Genomic DNA, 17,852 nt, shown 5'->3' on the forward strand with positions numbered 1-17,852 from the left:
GTATTGTAAGGAGAGTGAGATTTCCTGGTGTTGGTTGCCATAGGACCTGTACTCTCATTGACTGACTTTATCGTGAATAGACACTAATCATTTTTGTCCATTTTATAAACCGGGGGTCCGTTTTGTTTGAAAAAGCGTTCCTCTGAGGACCCTTTCCAACATCCACCTTTTCTGATTCTACAGGCAGACGTTATTACCCCATTTGATGGATGCATAGATCGAAGCATTTGTAGGTAAAGACATGCAGAGTGGGTTTTGCAATTAGTAGTTAACTGATCTTGGGTGAATTAGTTAATTTCCCTAAGCCTCGATTTTTACATTTCTAAAATGGGAGTAATACTGCAGTGCTTATGAGGGTAGAAACCAAACTCAAACTTTTCCTTTACTCAAGACCCAGGCTTTGGGAATAAGCATCTCATCCACATTTGCCAAATGTCGACTTCCCCCTTCTCTCCTGTGCTGGCCTCCCACTCGACAAGCTTCAATTTCATGTGCCCTGGTCTGTTTAATCCTGGAAGAGGTTAAAAGAAGTGAGCACATTCGGTGAGCACTGAATGGAACTTTGGACCCGTCAGAACAGGCCTCATTCCAGTGATTCTTCTGTAATAACAATATTTCTTTTGTTGGGGGGGTGTGTGTGTGAATTTTTCCCCTCCCCTTAAGGAACTAAAATCCTACCTTTCCTTGTACTTCTTCCTAAGTTGACCTTAACCTGCTATGGACGTTTGGAGCCCCTCTTTACCAATCTGGACCTGTGCCAACTGTAATGAGGTGACATTAAAGGTCCTCCCAGCTCTGCAGTTTTTTAAATTCTACAAAGATTTAGGGGTAAAAATCTTTGAAGTACACGTTTCTTTTCTGCAGAAAAAAAAATTACCGTTATTTTAAGTTGGCCACTTGGGGTCGCTAGTGATCTAAGAGACTGGCTGGTGGAGAAATAAAACGTGTTGGTGCGGTAGCTAACAGATTCTGGGGGGTGGTTTATAAAATTTTCTTTTTGTTTCTCCCTTTAACTTCGAAATTTACTCAAAGGTTGATTCCATCATTAATGTTGAGTGGACCATAAGCGCGTGTCAGAGACCGTGCTCAGTGCTGGAGTCAGGCCACAGCATCCCAAAGCCCACCCCAAAGACCAGAAAAAGACAGAAACAATAATCCCGGCGTCCAGCTGCCTCTCCTTTTGGACTCCGACGTAAGTTGCTACACATTGTGGCTTTGCAATTCCTTGACTTGAAAAGTAGATCCTGCAAAGTGAAACTGCATAGCACAAAACATCATGCCTTCCATGATGGAGTAAACCTTTGTCTGGAAGAATCTGGAGTCGTCAAAGGCAGAAACATGGAAACATTTCCACTGAAGAGCTGATGAGTGTCTCTCTTGGTAGTTTTCCTGGTGGATGTTGTCGATGGCTGAGGTAGCAGAGGAAGAGGCTTGGAGGTCCCCGTAGACATCAGGGAGGGCTCATTAAACAAGAAATAAATAAAATAAAACAAAAATCGGAAAAAGCTCAGCATCTGCCCATCCCAGGGCTGGGTCCCAGCAGCATGCTCAGCACAGGCCAGACTTCTCTGCGGAAAGTTGGTTGAACCTTGCCCTCTGGGCATGAGGAAAAACATCTATCCTGCCAGGACCGCTATATAAACATCCTTTTCCTACAGGATGCTGTGGCTTGAGAGTCCATTGGAGTGCAGAGAAAGTATCCTAATGGAGACAGATTTCAAACTCCTACTGTCTTTTTTCAGATCATAAATTACCGTTAATTCTGTTTACACTCTCCCCCTTTCGTCCCTTAATAGTTTCAGAAACAGTCATTGATGACAAAATTGAGCCTGGAAAGGGTGTCAGGGAGCCCTGCTCCACTGGCTGAGAAGCAGCCCAGTGTTTCCTCATCCTGCACTTCCCTGAAACAAAAGTTAAATATTTATGTGCCACAGGTGCCCTTCCTTGCCTCCTGCAATAGCCTTTTGTTGTTTTGCTGTTAGGGAGCAGTGCTGGAGCTTCGATTTCTATGTAACCGGAAAGGGAAGGATTTGTTTGTTTGTTTGCTTTCCTCCCCTCTACCAAATCCAGGAGGGTATAGAAGCCTCCTGCGTGAGCTGTGGGGCCTGGGGAGAAAGCTGCTCAGTAGGCCCCAGGATCTGTGAGGGTTCTCCTTGCTCAGGCATCATAGTATTCATAGTTACTATGTATGGATGTGCAAGTAGGCTGCTAGAAAATACATGATTTATTTCATATATGGTGTTGGAAGAGCGCTCTATGGATACCCCGGACCACCAGAAAGATGAACAAGTGGGATCTAGAAAAAAAATTAAGCCTAAAACATCGCTGGAAGCAAAAATGACCAAACTGAAGCTCTCCTACTCTGGGTAAATCAGGAAAAAGGTTTTTTTTTTTTTTTTGGAAAAGACGACACTGCAGGAGAAAATAGAAGGCAGCAGGAAAAGAGGAAAATCAAATATGAGACAGATTGACTCTGTAAAAGAAGCCATAGACAGGAGTCTGCAGAAGCTGAGCAGGGCTGTTGCGGACAGGGCATTGTGGATGCCACGGATCCACAGAGTCGCCGGGAGTCAAGGCCGACTCAACAGCACATAACCCACACGACCAGTTATTTAGCTGTTGACTTAATCTTTTAGAGCCTTAATATCCTTATCTATACAATAAAGGTAATGGTGATATTTTTCTCAGAGGAGTGTTGGGAGGATTCAGTAGTGTATAAGAAGTGACTGAGACCTGGTGAGGTCTGGTGAGACCTCAGTCAATGCCAGTTCTTTTTTCCCCCTTGACCTGTGCTGTCCAAGATGGTAGTCGTCAGCCACAGGTGGCTATTCAATATTTAAATATGGCTGCTTGCAACTGAGAAGTGCTGTAAGTATAAAATACACATAGAATTTCAAAGAAAAATTAATTTTAATAGTTTCTTATACTGACTACATGTTGAAATAAGCCTTTGCACGTATTGAGTTAAATAAATACCTTTAAAATTTAGTTTCACTTGTTTCCTTTTAAGAAGTGGCTATTAGAAAATTTAAAATTATACTTGCGTCTTGTATTTGTGGCTGACATTGTGTTTCCATCAGATGACCCTGTCCTGGTCCCCAATTCAACCATTCTCTATTTAAATTCTTTTCTTATTTTCAGGCTTAGCTCAAGCTTCACTGTCTTCACGAGGCCTTTTGATCCATCTCTCCCTTCTCTGAAATCTGGAGGTTTTGTCAGTGGAGAAAGTCACGTAACATATGTTCGTAAACCGAATTTGAGCAGAAAAAGCATGTGAAGGGTTGAGCCCAGTGCCTGGCACATTATAAAAACATAGATATGATGATTTATATTTTTCTTCTTTTTTTATTGGAGTATGTAGTTCAGCATTGGTTACATGCTATCTTGGATCCTTCCTAAATTCTTAGGTTTAGTCTTGTTGAATCTGCTGTCTTAGAGGATAGAGAGATTTCAGCATCTATTTCTCCTGGGTCTGTCCTTAACCCATAGGGCAGTGCTAGGCATCACTCTTAGACGTAGGCAGTGCCTGCTGACCAACCGACTTGGCATCTCAGAGTCCTCTGCCATTATTTCCTTCCTTCATTCTGAATATACCTGTTCTTCTGGAATGCTTTCTCTACCGTGCCTTCTTCATTGAGCTCACTAATCCTTTAGCATCCTGAAAAAAGGTAATAGTGGTCAACACAGGTGGTGCTCGTGATGTGCTCGCCGTGTTCTAGATAGTTTACATATATTAACTGATTCAGTCCTCACAACTATTCTGTAAGGTGACCCTCATTTTACAGGTGAGGAAACTGAGGCACGGGAGATTAAGTACTGTCCAAAGAACCCAGCTAGGAAGGGGCGGTCGTCTATCCAAGATGCAGAACTCTTCCCTCCCCCCACCCCAAAGGCGACAACTGGAGCCCTCTTGGGAAGACGACAGACGACAGACGAGCTGGTGTGTGGCCCTTCAAAAAAGGGAGGGTCTCCTGGAGGGGACTTGGAGGGAACTCAGGAGCCTTAGAGACAGGTCCTACAGCTACCCAGACCGTATGCACCGGGCGTAGTAGAAAATTTTATTGAGATTTGAACTCAGCACTCCTCTACCCTGGTCATTTTGGAAAGAACCCCCGTCCCCCGTCCCCCCCAAAAGAGGAAATGAGTGAGAAAGAGAATGGAATTTCCTTCCCTTTCCCAGGAGAACAGAGATCTCAAAGCACCCGGATTAAACTGAACCGAGTGAGTTCATTACATTTCCTTTAAGCTGTATTTACATACGCCGCGTTCTGAATTTAAGCAACCGCAGACTCCAAAGACCCCTTTGTTATGGGAAGAATCTGAATTCAAGATGACAATGGATTTGTGGGGCTTTAGTCAGAGGAAAGGAACCTGGATACTGCCATTCTATCCGTTAAAAAATTATATTCTGATTCCTGTTTCTATTTGCTGTTAGGCAAAATAAATGCATAATTAAGAACTTCACCTTTGACGGTTTAGCTCGCCTTCATTTTTCTCTTAACACAAATAGGAAATTTCCATTTTCATATTGTAATATCAAGATGCCTCGCTACATCGAATCAACCAGTAGTTTTGGAAAATAAGCATGACACACCATATAAGAAATAAGAAAATCCACTTTTAGGGTTTTAGATTCATGCCGTTTAATTGTTCGTCTATTTCCATGAGAAGGTGAGACTGGTCCTATGTCACCGGGGGGACTATATCCTGCTGTTTTTTTTCCCATCCTCATTTACAATGATTATGTTATCAGGCTAGCCAGGCAAAAGGGTGGAGCAACTATAATTTCAAAGCAGGATTAGGTTGAAATAACGAGGTCACCAAGTTGTGGTTACCAAGGCAACGTCACATCTAAGAATATGGGATGCTTCTAGGAGATGAGGCAAAGCCTGGAGCCTTTTTCACCCTTTTGCACAAAAATCACTCACTTCCTAGATAAAAATTGCTTATTAATTGCTTTAAAACACATTTACTCTTTATTTTTAAGAATCAGTTTTTAAAATATAACCTTGATTTAAAGTTTTTATTTTTATTTTTTAACCAGTAATAAATATCAGAATAACTGATTTGACCATTGTGGTTTTTTTTCTCCCTTTTGGGAGTTATCTTTACTTTCTTCTTCTTCCAGTGTTTTTCTTTATTCCTTCTTTCCCTCCTTCTCTCCTTCCCTCCCTCCCTCCCTCCATTCCTTCCTCTTTTAATATTGCAGGGAAAAGACATGGACCACAAAGTGATAATTGAAAGTCAGGTGCCCTGGTCAGATTTTGGGGCTGTAAAATTGTGACAGGTAATCAAAGTTGAGTACACCCAGAATACTCATTCCGCCACCCCCGATCCCACCCCCACCCACAAAAAAATACTGAGCTCAAGAGATAATAACCTTGGTCTTCATTGTCCTTTCTTAAAATTTAAATCCACCTTTAAAATTATGGACTTTGGAGGCAAAACAGAGAAGAGAGAGAAGATCTGGCTGTTTCTGATCAATATCAGCTATCAATCCAAACAATTCCCACCAATTAACCTCTTTTTCCTCTGAATTCATTTCCGTCCTCTGATTTTCGGATAATGGCTTCAAGTTGCTTCATCTTATAAAAAGCAGGCTTATTTTAATCCAAACTCTTTGCGAAGCGTGGATTTTACTTTGGTCTTTTTTTCTTTTTTTTAGGGGAACATTTCCGACCTAGCGTTGAATCACTGGACACAGTGCGTTGTGATTGGAACCGTCAGATTCCTTTGCGTTACAACGTGAGTGCTCTTTAGGACATGTTAGCTGGTCACCTTTTGCCCTGGCTTTGCATAGGGAATGTGAAGTGTGCTTGCAAAACAGATTCGCGTTAGTGAGCGGTGGTTTCCACCTCCTCTGGATCCACGCCCAGGGGTGCTCACTACCTTCATCAAGTCTTCGACTTTGAGCGTGGGTGATGGAAAGCATACATTCCAGACTCTGCCAGATGCGGGTTTGAAGCGCTGCTGTGTGACGGTGCCTGGACAGAGTCGCTTCTCTTTCTTTGCAAGGCCGTGTGAGGACCGAGTGAGATTATTATGGGAATGGCTTTTAGCTCAATGTCTGACACGCTGAAGGACCTCAAAGTAAACCTCACGTTTCAAAAATAATAAAGAAGTATATGAAGTTCATGTCTATGCTCCCAGTCTTGCTCCCTCCCTATCTTTACCTTTATTATCTTCAAAATGGTTTACCTAACATGTAAATCAAACTGTTTCATTTCTCTGCCGTGCTGGGTTGAACAGTGTCCTTCCAGAATTCAATTCCACGTGGGATCCATGAATATGACTTTATTGGAAACAGAGTCTTTGCAGATGTAATTCAGTCAAGATAAAGTCATATTGGATCAGGGTGGGCCTTAAATGAAATATGACCACTGTCGTTACAAGAAGAGGGACTTTTGGACACAGAGACACAGACACACAGAGAGGAAAAGGCCATGTGACGACAGAAGCTGGGATCAGAGTGACGTATCTATAAGTCAATGAACGCCGAAGAATGCTGACAGCCACCAGAAGTTAGGAAGAGAGTAGGAAGGCTGCTCTTCTAGAGAGAGCGTGGCCACGTGGACACCTGGGTTTCAGACTTCTGGCCTCCAGAATTATGAGAAAATAAACTGTTGTTTTAAGCCACTCAGTTTGAGGTGATCTGTACCGAAGCTCTAGGAAACTAACATGTCTGCTTAAAACTCCTGCTGTTGGTTCTCCTTGTCATGAGAGTGAGGTCCAGGATTCTTAACCTTGGTCAAGTCCCCGAGATCTCCCTGGGGGTCTCCCCAGCCTCACCGCTCCCCATCCTTTCCTCTGAACTTCATGTCTTTCAATCTCTCGACGCAGAGCTCTCTCTTCCTCAGAGGCATCTCTTTTTGGAGAGCATCTTTGCTTAGCCTTCCTCTCCCTGGTCACCTGATTAGCTCCTGACGGGTATCAGCTTGAACATCCCTTTCTCGGAGGTCTTCCCTGAGACAGACTGTGGAAGCCCCTCCCAGTGCTCCTACAACACTTATCAATGTTTCTCCAATTACCTAGACCGAAGGTTGTCTTTTCTGCTAGACTGTAAGCAAGCTGCGGCCAGGACCTGTCTCTGTTCTTGCTTACTGCTGCGTTCTTCTGTCCTGGCACAGGGCCTGGCGTCACGCAGGCCCACGGTTAGTATGAACTGATCGGTTCAGTGAATGAATGACTGAGGATATGACTGTGTGACGTGTGGTTAAAACTCTTATAAGATTTCGTGAGATGCTGAAATGCTGCTGAGAGTAGCAAGTTCGCAACTTGAATTGATTACCACTGACCAAAACGGATAGAGATTTTGATTGTTTTCATGAAATATAGACCCCAAATTCCTCCTCTCCCATTTTATTGTCTAATTTTAACTAAAAGGTAATATATGCTCATGGTAAAAATTAGAATATTTCAATGAAAAGTAACTTTTCATTCCATCTCAGAATCATGTCCCTCCCACTGTCTTCCTCAGAAGCAACAATCATTATGATTTCTTGGGTAACCCAGTAGAAATATTCTAAGCACACAAAACACATATTATACACAATGTTCTACAGTTTGCTTTATTCACTTAAAATACAGCTTAGAATTTGTTTCATTTTGGCACATGTAGTTATAGCTTATTCTTTACCAGCTGCAATTTATTTAATTTAACTCGTCCGCTAATGTTGGAGATTTACATGGTTTCCGGCCCTCTGATATTACAAACGATGCTGCAATGAACATTCTTGAATGTGAATCTTTGTGAGAGTATAACTTAGACTTATACATATACAGCCAGCAAAGGGATGTCCTCCACCAAACAAAGTAAGAAAAGCCTATAGGAGAGCCACTGAAGAACTGGAACAAAATATTACAAAATGGCTTGCGGTCTCCCCAGCCACAGGCATCATGGCCTCCTGCTAAGAAGGCACCATTTCCATGCACTTGCCTTTCCGGTAAGTTTTTAAAGGTGGCATTGTTATCCTTGAAAACATTATATGGTCAGACTCTAACCTAACCACAGATATATTAGATCAAGTGATCAATTGCAAAAAAAAAAAAAAGAAGAAGAATTTTGACTAAAAAACATTTAATGTATTGATAGAGTATAAATAGAGGGCAATATGGCTATTTAGTGGATTAGTACAGGTTACATTTATTTATTTGTCTTAGAGCTGCCTTTTTCTAACTTGAGTCAACAGGGTCCAAAAAAAATGGCTTCTTGATAAATCCTGAAATTATCCTTTTTTTTTTTTCTTTTTTTTGCTTTTATCAACCGTATTGGCTAGAATTTTAAAGAGGAGGATCAAATTTGGTAAAAAGAAAACAGCACTGGCTCAAAATAATACTGCTTTTAAAAAACTAAATACAAGCAAAATCTTACTTGAATTCTAGAATGATTTAGGTAATCGTTATGAGTTTATTATGCTAGTCAGGAGTACATGTGCTAAGAACCTTTAAAAAACAAGACTTTAACAGAATTGGAAAATTCACACAACCAAGATTCTTGTTAAAATATACTATTTGGAAGGCTTGAGAGATATTTTTAAGTCAGGGGATGAAAGACTTATGATCTAAGAAATCAGGACATACTGTAGCTTTTTTAGAGATAGGGGAGGAAAAGTCTGTATTAAGAATGGCTAGTTTTATGCATCAGGAATGCTAGGAACTTAATTCAATAGTCATTTACTAAGGACTTATGGCATATGTAGTTTTAAAGTGTCTAAGAACTGGAATTTTTAATCCAAGCATTTCTAAAGACAACATTGCTTTATTCTTTAGGATTTCACTCTGGAAAAAAAAATTGGGACTATAAATTGCTAGAAATCAGTTTATATTAAACATGCGTTCAACCTTTTATCTAGTAATTCTAGTTATCTATCATCTATCTATCTATCTATCTATCCAATCATCTATTGAGAGAGAAAGGAGAACATGTGCCAAAGTTTTGTTTTCCTTTTTCTGGTTTTTTCTTTTTTTTTTTTTTTGCTATGCAACCATGAGCCACCATCTTTCTCTGGCCCTGAAGTCGCGGTAAAACTGGAAGATGTTCTGTCTGACTCCTGCTTCCTACTTCTGTTCATGCAGTTTCTCTTCTTAATGTTAATCCAGACATGAAATCTAGTCCTTTTAGCAATTCTAGGAAACTCCCCCCGCTTTCCATTGCAAGTATTATCTAAGAGCCAAGATTCATGGGAACAGGTGCACCACAAATATCTCCTGTTCTCCAGGTTTGGTCACCCTGTGATCAGGGACTGTCTTGTGGCGCATGCCCACTCACTCCTACCATCCCATCCTGCTTGGTCCTCTCTCTCTCGACTCTTCCATTCTTTCTTCCACTCATGCATGCCCCCCTTTCTCAAAACAATGAGAAAACTCTTCTCCTGGTTTCAGTAAGGGCAGATAACTCTCCTTCTTTGAAGTTTTCAAGGCCAGTTGCCATGCGACATCAATGTTCTCTCCAACTCTTAGTACAGGATTTTCCCCAAAGAAAGTTTCTCTCCTAAGAAAAATTTAACACCAGACGAATAATATTTTGTTCGAATAATATTTTGTTTTTATACCTCTCTCTATATTTTTCCATAATAGTAAACTTTCAAAGACAATCTAAATGGCCACAAATAGAAGAATGGCTGGATCAATTATGATCATAATCTATAGTGACTATTATACTGTTTTAAAATTATGTTTACAAAGATATTTGTTCGTTAATTCATTCATTCAGTAAATATTTACTGAGGGCCCATTATGACTGGAGAGTTGTGTTAGGTATTAGTAGAGTAAACAAAAGAGGCAACATCTCTGGTGTAATCTAACAAGAAGGATAGATATGAAACAAGTAGTTTTATTCTAACCAATGAAGTAAAGTTGTGACAAGTGCAATACACCAGCAGTACCAGGTGCCAGAAAATTGCAAATGAAGGAACCAGAACAGATCTGAAGGACGTAAACTTTGCAGGTTGTACCCGCAGCCCTGTTACCTAGGCAAGTGGGGAGCAAAAGTATTGGTGGGAGAGGTCCAGGCAGAGGGAACAGCATGTGTGTGTGAACGCCCTGGGGTGGAAAGAAACAGGCTGATTTTGAAGAACAGAAAGAGGGTCAATGAGGCTGGAAGATAGAGAGCAAAGCAAAGATGATGCAAAATTATTGAAAGTGGTAAGAATTATTGAAGGTTTGCCAGTTTAGGCGAGCCAGACACCTGGGAGTCATCCTGGCCACACACTCCCTCTTCCCCAGTGTCCAATCCATCACCAAGTCTTATCAATTCTACTTCCTAAATACATCTCAAATGCATCACTTTCCTCTTTCTCCATTGTTTATTTGGAAACTTCGCTGGTACTAACATTAATAGAGTCTTTAGATTAAAATTGACCCCATTTTGAGTACTTATTGTAGCAACAACAAAGCAACAACAGCACAGCTAATATTTTGGTAGCCATTTGAGATACTCAACTGAGAGCCGCTTCTCATTTCCTTGTGGGCACATGGCAGGATTGTACTTCTTTATCGCCATGTGGTTGGATGAGGCCACGGGACTACTGTGGCCTCCCAGAATTGAGTGGAAGTGTGCCATGTCGCTTACATTTTAGAATAGTTAATTACTGGTGCAAGACTTTTTGGGCTCCCTGTCCTTCTGACATGGCAACCAGCAACATTCAAGATGATGTCTACTGTCAGCCTGAGTCCCTGAGTGACTCGATGAGCAGAAATCCCTTACCGCTCCATTGAGTATGTAGCACGAAGAAGAAACAAATCCTAATTGTTTGAAACCACTGAAATACTGAGGTTGTTTGTTAACATAGCACATCCTACCTATCTCGACACAAATATTTGTTGAATTCTTGCTGTATCCTAGGAACCTAGAAAGTGTTTCGCATTTGTTGTCTCATTTAATTTTCATACCAATGAAGTAGATATTGTTATTGTCTTCATTTTTAGATGAGGAAACTGAGACACAGAGTCAGTAATTTGTCCCAGATAACATGCTGAAATGCAAGCCCAGGAAGTCTGGCTCAACTAAGCTGCCACTTTGCAATGGATGTTGTACGAGATCTTTAGAGTTGAAAAAAGAAGAATGAATTGCAGCTCATATTTGCGAAAATGTAACTGACAAAATTAGGCACAAGGCCTCGTATAAACACCAAAGGAAAGGCACTGTCAACATGCCCTATGACAGCAGGGGTCGGAGGAGAGAGAAATAGCCGTGCACTTTGAGAAGAGAGGAAAGCTTCTACAGGTGGGAACAGAGCTCTGCCATAAAGGAAAACAGGAGTTGGGTGTGGATTCAAATAGGCAGAAATTTTAGTTGAGATACTCTAGGAATATAAATTCCAAGAGAACATAGACTATTTTTTACTCTCAGTATTTGTCAAACTTCCTAAACATTGCAGGAACTAAATAAGGAGCAAGAATCCACTACAAATAAAACTTCCTAACCAGATGAGTGTTCCCCATTCTCCGTGGGGCAGCAACCCTCGACTTCTCTTTGGCGTTGCAAATTCGGTCTGTCCAAACCTGATTCTTCTTGATTAATGATGTCAATTTCCACCCAACAATTCAAGATTAAAATCTTGACATCCTCGATTTTTTTTTTTGGTCCTCCTATTTAATTGCCAATATGTTCTACAATTCTAAGTCAGAAATATCTTTCTAATTACTCCTGTTTATTCCCGCTGCTGCTATTCCAGATCAAGGCAGCATCATCTTCTACTTGGACAATTATGAAAGCTTCCACAAATGGTTTTCTCCCCTTCCTCTTATCCTCCACACGACATCCCCACGATCCAATCTCACTTTATTTCTCCCCTGGTTTAAAATTTCCATTGGCTTTCCACTTCACCCTCAGGATAAATCTGTGCTCTGTAACAGGTAAATAAGACAGGTAAATGAACTCCTGTCCTCCTCTAGCTTTCTGATTTCATCGTCTATATACTTTTCAGAGACAGGGACCGCATACTCTGCCCTTGGCTCTCTGGATGCCTTTGCAATGCTGCAAAATTTCTTTATGTCAGAATGCCTTTATCCAGCTTCTCCAACTGACCGGTTCCTGCTTGTCATTTATAACCCAAGTCAGATAACACCTTTTCACGGAGACGTCTTTGACTTCTGTATAGGGGTTGTAGATCCCTTTTGTGTCACATAGCGTAACGGTAACATTTATCTGAGTTTAACACTTAACCCAGTATATTTAATTATTTGCTTCCGGATCTTCCTTCCCATGTGACGTCTTCTTGTTCTTTTAGGGAGGCACTTATCCCAGTGTGTTCGTGTTGGTCCTAAATATTACTCCTTATCGTCATTATTAGTGAGGAATTAGGCTCTTTTGTCTTAAGTCTTTCTAGTCACTGGCAAGATTTCAGGGTCATGGGCAAAGTTCAATACTTACACGCTTTTCTCTGCTCTCACTAGCAGAATCAGACCCTGTGCTCGTCACCAACAAATATGAGACGAAGAAATGTTTGGCCAGAGTGTTTCAGCTAGCAACATTCCCCCAGAATTACAGGGGTACCGAAATCGAAGCTTCAGGGGGACAGTCAGAAATCTGTGGTGTGCAATTTCATTCCTCTTGGCGTAGGCTTCTTTGGTACAAAAAGTGAGGTGGTCACAAAGAAGATATAATGGGTTCTGGGCTTCCTCCCTTTCCCTTTAGTGTTTTAGTTCTCTTAAATGAACTTGTCCTGTGGTCATTTGATCATCCAGCCCTTAGTAGAAAGGCCCATTTAATGTATAACATATCTCGAGTGTTTGCTATGTGCTGACTACGCATGGCTTGGAAAATTTAGACATGAAAAAAAATACCTCAGTTAACACACACACACACACACACACACACACACACACACACACACACACTAAAAGATCATTTCACCTGGGCGTGCCTAACCTAGAATTTTCTGGACCGTTAAGTGAGCACAGTTTATCACCTAGACTAATGGCCAAACTCCAGTGTTAATTCATTATAATTTTTTCAAATCAATTTACACACGGATATTATATAAACAATCCAACTTAAACTTGTATCCAAATTCCATTGCCCAAATCGTCAGTGTGCAGATATGGCCCAAAGTTCCAGCCTGCCTCCCCAGCTGGAGATCTGCTGGGAGATTCTGCCCTTTCTCTCTATAGGCATACCTTCCCTTGTTTCCCTGATAAAATGGATTTTTCTTCAAGAAGAACCTCTTCCTTGTACGTCCTCAGAGTCTTATCGATGGAATATGGAGGTCTAAGGGAAAACACAGTATACGTGTTGGGTACGGCTACTTTTAACCATGTGGTTTCATTGAATACACAACTGTTTCAGACAGAATTTTGAGATAAAAAAGGTGTACTTTGCGATCGAGCCTCCAAAGCATTCAGCGCGCTCTGGCGGTTATCTGTCTTAAGGCAACCATTGCCCTTCTGCTAGCTCCTCCTTCTTCGTCACCCCAGCTTTTTAAGAGTTTCTGTCCCAGCTCAGACTTGCCAGCAGGGTGAATGGGTCCTGGCTCAATTCACATAACATAAACATTCGTTCAAAATCAAGTGTAAGAAATAAACTGAGGAGCTATTGGAACAAATAAGTTCAACAGTGTGTCAGAAACACATACAATACCAATAGCTTTTTAAGTATACCAGTAATATACCATATAAATAAATATTTTTTATAGTTGTGTCTGTAGCTGGAAAATAATCATTCTGTAAGAAGAATTTTTATTAGTTTGACTATACCTAATTTTTTAAAAAACAGCAGTGTATCTAAAAAAATTTAATTTTACATTAATGGCTAGTCACTGGGTGTTTTAAATAATTCCACAGATAAGTGTAGACTCTTTCTTTATGAACTTTTGTAACACAACATTATTATGTCACCACAGAATAGATTAAAAACGGCACCTAATTTCTGTTCAGACACAATTAGAGGTGAGGTTACAGCCTGGTTCATTAATCTTTTCGATAAGAAAGAAACTTGTTTTTCCTTAACTGTAAGGAGATTGATACCCTTGCCTCCGGTGCGTTTTGTTTATTTGGCATGCAAACTGCCTGGACTTGTGGGCACTGTACTTGATTTGTCACCTCGGGATAAGATAATTTGGGATCTTTCACATTTCCAAATTATGTCGTGCCTAAGCAGTTGATCCAGCTGACAAATGAGATGCGCCCGCAGTGCGTCTCTGGAGGGGGGACACGGTGAGGCGAAGGAAGGTGTGAGCGGCATGTTGGTTTATTAACAGACACATTTGATTCCAGAGGTTAATGTTTTTGTGCCCAAGACGGATTACATAGCACACGATCTGCGTCCTAAAAGGAGACACGGAGCTGCAGTGAGGGCCACCGGCAGCTTGGTCTCCGAGCTGTCATAGCTGCAGGCTGGCTTCATGGGAAGTGGGTATGGTCACTGTTCTCGGAAAAACAGGCTCCTGGGTTTTCTGGAATTGGACTCATGCTAATAGTTTCTTTTTCCCATTTCCCTGTTGCGTGTAAGTTCAACATTTTTTTTTTTTTTTAAATTTGGGATAAGAATTTAGGAGCACTGTTGGTCTAGGCAATCTGTTGCACGGTCACTCATCCAGCACTGAGTCATATCAGTGTGTCAATCTATGAACAATTTCATGTCAGATAGTAATAGTAAAAATAACTAGCATTCACTGAGTGACTGCCTTATGCTGGACACTGTTCCAAAGGTTCTCAGGTACTGTTTCATCCTCACCTCAAGATGAGGGGAGTACTAGTACTCTCCCCATTTTATAAACAATGAAACCGAGGCTCAGAATAACTCGCCCAAGAGCATTGCTTGAGGAGAGAACCTCAATAAATGTCCTTTCAACTCGAAGGCAGCTGCAGAGCAGTGTGGGGAGTTGCCATCACTCAGGTATGGTGACCTGTATCTCACCAAGGTAGGGATAGCCCCATTGGGGACCATTTAGATTTATTCGTCCCTCTGGAGGGTGGGCATTCAGTATGGTTACCTGTTGAGTGAACCTTCTTTGACAACACACAACATGGTTCTGCTTGACCCACAGCAGAAGGCTGTCCGCCCTGAATCAAGGTGTTTGTACCAGGGGCTGAGGATTCTGTTTTTTTTTTTCTTCTACAATTGCTCCAGGCAGACTCACTCACCTGATTTCTAGAGCTTTGGGTTCCCCGATAGCTACTACGCAGATTTGTGTAACTTGAGACAGTAGTTACATCCCTTCCCTTCCTCTTCCTCCTCCTTCCTTCTCCTATTTCTTCTTTAGTATGCTTTTTGTTAAAGAGACATTGGCCTTGGGTCACTGTCTCATGGATTCTGCTGTTCCCTTGGTCTGTGCTTTTTCTTGCAAAGGCGGGACTCCCCTGATGCTTTTCCTGAGAAAGAATGGTTACCAACTTGACTGCCATCTGAGAGATTCCAACCTGCTCCGAAGTCACTGAATCTATGACACATTCTGTGTTATAAAGAAACATTTCCCTGTCCCTATTTGTCTTCCTCCTAACTGATGGTATCTTCAGCAACCCTACTGGTAAAACGTTAATGTTTTCTACCGTTCATGGTTCCCAGTATGTGGTGGACGGGTGACAGTGTAGAAGCGAGCAATTACTGCAGTCTCTTAATTCCAAGGTGCCTGTTTCTCTCCCCCATTTTAACATCTCTAAAACTGAGATATATCTTATGATCAATGGTGCACACAGTTTAGATGGAAGTTTTTTTTTCTTTCTTAGGGATACATAAAATAATGGTGTATCATATAATTGATGGTAACTCTGATTCAATGAAATGTGAGATTATGTATTTGAGGACTAGGGGGAAAAATCTCTCTTCATACCAGTTTTTGCCAAATACCTGCTAGATGCCAGACCTTTGCCAGATGTTGGGGATACAATGTAAGCAAGGCACGGCCCCTCCTTTGAAGGAGTTCACAGTCTCCAATTCCATAAGAACAACAGCAGGTTTAAGAAGCGAGGGCCAGTACAGCCACTAGGGAAAACAGTATGGAGGTTCCTCAAAAAACTAAGAATGGATCTACCATATGATCCAGCAATCCCTCTCCTGGGTATTTGCCCCAAAGACTTGAAAACCCATATCCAAAAAGATATTTGCACATCGATGTTCATAGCAGCATTATTCACAGTGGCCAGGACATGGAAGCGACTGAAATGTCCTACGATAGATGACTGGCTAAAGAAGCTGTGGTACAGATATACAATGGAATAGTCCTCAGCCATAAGAAGAGGTGAAATACTGCCATTTGCAACAACATGGATGGACCTCGAGATAATCATGCTAAGCAAAATAAGCCGGACAGAAAAAGTTGAAAATCACATGATATCACTTATATGTGGGATATAAACCTAAAAGCAACAAATGAACAGGACAAACAAACAGAGACTCATGGACATGGACAATGGACTAGTGGTTACCAGAGGGTAAGAGATGGGGGAGGAGGGGGGAGGTAGACGAGGTAAAGGGGGTCAAATATAGGGTTTAGGGAGAGGGTGAAGTGGGTAAAGGGGATCAAATATATGGTAATTGAAGGAAATTGAACTTTGGGTGGTAAACACACAATAGAATATATAGATGTCGAATGATAATGTACACCTGAAAATTATATAACCGTATTAACTAATGTTAATGCAATTAAACTTAAAAAATAAAAGAAGCGAGGGCCGGGATACATTAACGCATGCACAAGGGTTTTGTGAGGTTTAAAACAATCGGTCCGTATTAAGCTATTGTTATTATTTCCTGAGTTTTATAATATTGAACATGCCTTCAGAATTACAGTGAGGACTGTTGCTCTTCAAGGCTGTCAGTGTGCTTCTTGATGGAACATTTTTCTGACAGGAATCTGACAGAAGTCACAGCGTCCTCAGAGTTTTTACTCTGAGAGTTTCTCTCAGCCTAATGAGGAATCCTTTATCTTAATTAGGTTTAAATATATCTTCTTTTGACCTCATCAACCTCTAGTGTAGAGCTGTGAATTTCTTAGACTTTTCTTTTTTTGATCTTCCTTTTGTTGGCTGTTCTCAGTAACTTCTTTCAGTTTACAACTCATTTAGAAAATGAGCACATGGTGGGGCACAGGAGAGAAGCAAACTTCTATGGGATGTGCTGTGGGTCAGCCTTAGGTCCTTGCTACTCTGACTATGGTCCACGGGCCAGCAGCGGCCACATTACCTGGGGGCTTTGTAGAAACACTGCAGCTCAGGCCCTATTCCAGACCTACTGAGTCAGAACCTGCATTTTTACAAGAATCTCAAAGCATTTTCTATCACCTGCACTATTATTTACTGAGGATTTTTCTTTAAATCGACTCCTTTAACTTAGCCTTCACTAAGTACTAGTATTTGTGAAATTATGGGTTAGATGAATTTCTTATGTATCTAAGAATAGATTAAAATAGATATATAATTACCTGAAAACTTGTCTACTTGAGACAGTCATCATTCCTACCTGGACCGGCAGCCCACTTGAGGAAACTTGCCTTAAAAATTTATATTTTGAATAGATTTAAATTGATAGAAAAGTTGCAAGAATAGTATAAAGAATTTCTATATATCCTTCACCGCATATTAGAACGTTTATCATTCTCTTGAAATCAGAAAATATAGTATTGGTGCAATATTATTTTCTAATCTACGGTCCTTATTCAAATGTTGCCCATTGTCCCCAAAGCGTTCTTCATATAGCATTTTTAAAGATTGTGACCAAGATCTAAATCAGTACCACGTGTTAAATTTGTTTTTTTGTTTTTTTGTTTTTTTGGTATCTTTTTAGCCTCCTTTCATCTGGAATATTTCTTTAGCCTTTCTCTGCTTTTCTGGGCATTGATTGACATGTTTTGAAGAGCTTCTGTTTTGGTGGAATATCCCTCAATTTTAGTTTGCCTGATATTTGCCTGGTTAGT

The sequence above is a fragment of the Pteropus alecto genome, unplaced genomic scaffold, assembly GCF_000325575.1.
Source record: "Pteropus alecto unplaced genomic scaffold, ASM32557v1 scaffold5, whole genome shotgun sequence".
Classification (NCBI taxonomy): Eukaryota; Metazoa; Chordata; class Mammalia; order Chiroptera; family Pteropodidae; genus Pteropus; species Pteropus alecto.